Genomic DNA, 5,778 nt, shown 5'->3' with positions numbered 1-5,778 from the left:
TTGCTCTGAAAGAGCATGGGTCTGCGTAACACTGCGAACGAGGTCGAGCAGGTTAGAACCACTGATAGGTGTTCCTTGGTATACAAATGTACCATCTCCCACCCAGGATGTAACACTTTTGTTTTTTGACAGTTTGTTAAGCAGGACTTCGGCGCGTATTGATGCTGTTTAACACTTCTTGAACCACAGAGTCGAGTGGTATACTATTTTCTGGAGCGGGGGTTGTTGAAGCATCAACCGGTCCCTGTAGAAACACATTTAGCTTTTCTTTTTCCATATCCCTTTGTCTGTTCAACACGAGATAACGTTGTAACACTTCTGAATAACGTTTAACTTTTTCATGGTCGGACATACCAGGGCTCTGCAGTATGTTTTTCATTTCCTCGTCTAACCTAAGTATGGTTGAGGTTCTAATATTTTCTTCCCGGTCTACGGGGTTTCTCAAGCGCTCAAGTTGTTGACTAGGGACCAGGTACGGCTTTCTGGTGGCATCCTCGAAGGCTTCTAAAAAGAATTGTGATTTTCCAGGGTACATCTGCCTAGCTATAATGGCTACCTGTAACTTATCTCTAGGATTCTTAAAGAGAACCATGTATTTGGTGTTTAAAGTTATAGTCCGGCTTGTTTTACCCTGGCAGAAAACATACTGAACTATATATATGATGCTCAGGTTTCTGTGATGTACGTACTTAGTAAAGGCATTCTCTATTTCACCGCTTTTACAGGCAGAATCCATTAGATCATCTATAATAACCAAGTTTACTTTATGGGTTGGAAACATTCGGTCATTGTTAAAAGTATCAGGCAAAATGTCCGTAAAAGTAATAAAAGGATATTTATTTAACATTTCTTTATACAAAGGCTGCCAACAACTATAACACCAAACAATATTGTCAGGCATGACAGACAATACACGGCCAGCGTGTTCTAACAGTTTTTTAACAAAGAATTGCCTGAATTGGACGGTCCTGCTAATATACAAGAGAAAGGGTGCGGCCAGCGGGCATCCACCGTTCTAGTATCCGTAGGGTAGTGTGCTGAACCCATCCTCCTCCTTCACTCTTTTGTCATACACAACTTGCTGTGTTTTTTTAATCACACCGGTCTCTATAGCCCACCTCTTTTTGTTTCTTATAATACCGGTTTGTTGCACCCCTATCTTTTTCTGGGGTAAACCCTCTGCACCCTGTTTGTAGTCAAAAACTAGATCTTTTAAACTAGTAAAATTGATTTTCTGGCTGTTTTCTACATTTAACGTTATCCCTTTCACTTTCATACAGGTCTTTCCACTTGTCAGTTTGTAACCGTATGTTTTAGGCCCCGCTGATACATACTCAGTTATATGTTCATCGGCAGGTATCTCACTGGTGAGCTCCCCTAAATAATCGCCCAGAAGGGGGTTCCAGTCACCTTCGCGGCTCACAAATATCACAGAATCTGTATCGTGGTACAGACAACGTTCTTGTAGATTGTCTAGAAGTTTGTACAACTCTAAACGCGCATAGGCTGTTGTAAAACAGGCTATGAAAACATTAGTGTTACCGGGCAAAGTAGTGCGGTCTTTTGAGTGCTTCCAAGACACGCAGGCTGTTTCATCATCGATAAAGTCACACGATGAAACCTCAAATTCAGGGGAAAACAGATATTTAAAGAGATCATCAGGCTCTCTGACAATGCTAATGGTAGGCAGGTTTGTCCTTTGACCAAATTTCCCCCACAGAGAATTTAAGAAAAGTTTTGCTATTTGGCGTTTAGCAGGGTTTAACTGAATATGGTCTGCCCGCAAAAGTACACCTTCTTTTCTATAGAAATCAGAGATGTACATGTTTTGTTTTTCTGTATCATTGCACCACTGGGGGTAGTCAGAAGCCTCTTGTTTTTGACGGAGGTGTATTTTGATGTATTCAGAAAAGAGACTGTCAGATTTTTGCTCGAAATGCCAGATTTCATAGATTTCAACAACCACATAACCTTTTGCAATGGCAACATCCATCTCCACCGTGCACCAAGTCCCCACGAAAGCTCTCTCCTCATCCGTATGGGCACACGTTTCTGGTTGCCGTGCGTCGGCACACGTACGGCACAAAGGAAACATAAGCTTACTCCCACCCTGACAGGTAACACCGGGAAAAAGAGCTTTCTTGGAGGATATACTTTTGCTTTTATAAAACCAAAGTAATTTGTGGGTGGACCAAAGTTGTCATAAATGATTTGCGGATGGCCTGTTGGATATTCCTTTGTTTTATTGACAAATGGGTATAGGCTGGTAAAATCGTAATAGTGTATTTTTTCCCCAGGTTTTGTTTTGTAGTATAGAGAAACAGCATTTGTTCTACCCCCAAAAAGGGCATCTCGTGGGGCCAAGGGTTGCGGTAATGCAGCGCTAGCCAGGAAGTCTGCACAGCCCCTATCATTTTCTTTGACCATCTGCTTCCACTCATGCTCCCACAGACTTACGACCTTGAAGCCCAGGCTTTCCAGGTAGGCTGTCTTTAGCTGCTTTTTGTAATAAAGAGAGCCATAGGTCGTGGCTGCTACAGGATTCTGGTCTTTATCATTATAGCAGACCGGACAGCCGTGATAAAAGCAACTATTAAATTCAAAAACTGTTTCTACCCCATCATTGACAGCGTAACCGTCAAGAAAATAAGACCCCACCTTTCTTTCACCCCCGTTCAGAGCATGCATGATCTGTATATTTTGTGCAGCCTCTTGATACAGCAACCATTGAATAGAGGGGGATGAATATCTCTTTTTGTGTCTGTGATAGTTATCCGGGGGGATGAGCGCCACGGTCTTGGGTTCTAAAAACATAAATCTGAACATGGCCATACATACAGAGGCTAGGGTTATATATTGGAAAGGGTCTAAACAATTCATTAGAATTTATGAAGTACCCTCACGTTCTACAACCACATCTTTCTGTGTCATTTTCATGATTTCTGCTCTGTAGAGAACACATGCCTGTCGCAAAATAGCAACATCCTGTTGACAGTAATAAGCCAACTCTTTTTGCAAATCAAACGTCTTGTGCTGGTTGTCCTTGTACCATTTTAAAAATTCCTCTTTTTCTTCAGGCATCATGTTTCTCACACCATAATGCTCCTTATCCGGCATACACCCCACATAGTTTTGATTTTCCTGAGTATTAAAAAAATGCGGGAAATAACCCTTACAGCCTGGAAAACCTAAGGCTTTTGGAAGTTTGCTAAGTTTCATAGGTAGGAAATTTAAAGAGTCTATGAAACGAATAGCTAAAGGTACTACTGTGATTTGTAAAAGCTTACCACCTTGAACCAACAGATCTGTGTCCATCTTTTCCTTTAACAGTTGGCTAAGAACAAAATACCCGTCATAGCCTTTGGCATTATGGGCTATGAAGGTATAGTCTTTAAATTTTTTGTCACAAAAAACCTGTATAAAAGCAAAAATACACTCAAGACCCTTGAATTCCCATTTTCTTGTTTCGTACAAGTCCTCGGCATATATATAATTAGGAATGTGCCAGCCCGTTTCCTGCATACATTCGCAATCGTAAATAATATACTTTTCAGATGTTTTGAGTTTATCGATGGGTGTCATAAAACATAAGTGTATGTCATCACCGCTTAAGGGTTCACGGCATAGCTTACACATCCTACCCTTACATTTATGTTTTTCGTTCACATAGGACTCACATTTCAGACACAGTGTTTTAGATAAACACTCCACTTCTTTTTTCTGCGCCAGCTGCATATGTCTATCTAAACAGTCTTTAGAGCGACAACACATCTTGCAATTAGGACACCTCTGCTGTATACCGTCATTGTTCAAACATGTCTGTGTCGAACAAAGACGGCACCATAATGTACAGGAGTGGTCGTGACTATAGGGCTTCTGGCAAAAAGTACAGAAATTACGCTCCCCATAGAATTTTTTGACATCGGTTATGCCGTAGAAATGATCGTCATGTAGCAATAAGAAAACCGTTTTTGGATAAATGGGCTGGTCTGATGTTTTAAAGCAACACCACGAGTTTGTATAAAACACAACTCTTATATTTATCTTTAAATGTTGTTCTATGGTTGCTACATCATCGAGCATGACTTTTTTATGTACCGACCACCCCAAATCATTATGTAGCTTTTCAGCACCTATTAACAGTTCAGCATCTGTGAGTTTTACGGGGGATATAAGGGCTGTAAGGCTACCGGCAAAACACAGGTTATTGCCTGTGTTATTCAAATCTATTAAATACATCCTTTTTTTCTGCAAAATCTGGCTAAACAGTATAGATTTTAACACCCTACGACCCCCACCACCCTTGTTTCTTATTACAAGTACAATAATACGGAATAAATCACAGACCTGTATTTCTCTGTGACTTTGAAGGAGTTTAGCAACCTGGTCTAAGAAATCATCAGCATCTAGCGATTCGGGATTTAATTTACCAGAAAACAAGGAGTTGTGAAAAAGTGATGAATGTAGGTGCACTTGTACGTAGTCACCGGGCGATACTCTGTTGCTAACATCGTCCAGGATATGTTGAATGCCTTGGCGTATAGCATTTTGAGCATCACTTAATGATGTTATCTTGTCTAAATTAATGAAACGAAATTCTTCTGAATAAAGCACACCATGAAACTTGTCCAGTTTACGATCCCATCTTTTCACAAATTGGACATAGTTGATTGGTTCTGAATCTTCAGAAGGACCTAATGCACCCTTATTTGAACCATCCTCTGACACTTTGCTGCTATCAGAATAATTATCAACTTCATAACATTCTCCTTCTTCTGTGCTGTCCGGCTGTGCTTCTGTGCTGTTAAACTTTTCTGTCGGCTTCACGGTATCTGCTTGTGACTTTCTAACATTTTCCCGATCTACAATTTATAACATAGCATAACCGTTAATACTTTTTCCCCATCAACCATTATAAAAGTAATAACATTTTCTTTTACACTAGTCTCCTTACAAAATCAGAATACTTACTATTTCGTTTATCTTTTGGTTTCCTGTAAGCAGCTTTGGACTCTGGTTCCCCGTGTAAGAAGCTTTTACTATGCGATCTTTTCCTGTTATACTTTTCCGTCAGGTTCATGGTATCTGCTTGCGACTTTCTAACATTTTCCCGATCTACAATTTATAACATAGCATAACCGTTAATACTTTTTCCCCACCCTTGAGGATCTGACTGCCTAATATTTTCTTGATCAACCATTATAAAAGTAATGACATTTTCTTTTAACCCTAGTCTCCTTACAAAACCAGGATACCTACTATTTCGTTTATCTTTTGGCTTCCGGTAAGGAACCGGTTGTTGGTTAGAACTTGTCGATGTAGAAGGTGTCGGCTCTCCAGCCGTTTCTTGGTCTAATCATAACGAAAAAAATAATGTTTTGTAGATGCTGTTTTTAAAAACCAACATATGTGCCAGATAATACATTTGCCACTTACTGTTTAATATCTGTTGTCTTTTTCTGGTAAGAGATAGTTTATTTCTACCATCAGATCCCCGTTCCTGTTTTTAAATGCAATGATAGATTCAGAGAAAGAAAAAATGATGTCCCTAAAACCAAAAATAAAGGCCCCTTTTCTACTCACCATGTTAGCAGTTGATGTATCCGGGGTCCGGTGTAGCACCCACAAAAACCAGAATGCTTGCTGGTCTTCTCATAGTTTATTTTATACACTTACACCCCCCTCTATAGAGGTTATCCATTCACAAAGGCTTTATTGTATGTCTAAGGCCTCTGCTAGAGCTTGTTTGTCTTGGTTAGTCATTTTAGATACCAAAAC

The 5,778-nt window shown here is 40.0% G+C and overlaps 1 long non-coding RNA gene across 1 annotated transcript; it reads right to left on the bottom strand.

The window, feature by feature from the left end:
• Positions 1 to 4,815: 4,815 nt before the first annotated feature.
• Positions 4,816 to 5,314, bottom strand: LOC117355093. Its single transcript, XR_004538281.1, has 3 exons — positions 5,260 to 5,314; positions 4,972 to 5,115; positions 4,816 to 4,862 (listed from the first exon to the last, which is right to left on the bottom strand). It is a non-coding gene; the product is annotated as an uncharacterized LOC117355093 (long non-coding RNA).
• Between the last annotated feature and the right edge of the window lie 464 nt (positions 5,315 to 5,778).

Source organism: Geotrypetes seraphini, chromosome 2 (genome assembly GCF_902459505.1).
Source record: "Geotrypetes seraphini chromosome 2, aGeoSer1.1, whole genome shotgun sequence".
Lineage (NCBI taxonomy): Eukaryota > Metazoa > Chordata > Amphibia > Gymnophiona > Dermophiidae > Geotrypetes > Geotrypetes seraphini.
Note: the sequence above shows the minus strand (reverse complement) of the source record. Positions and strands in the feature narration are given on the sequence as shown.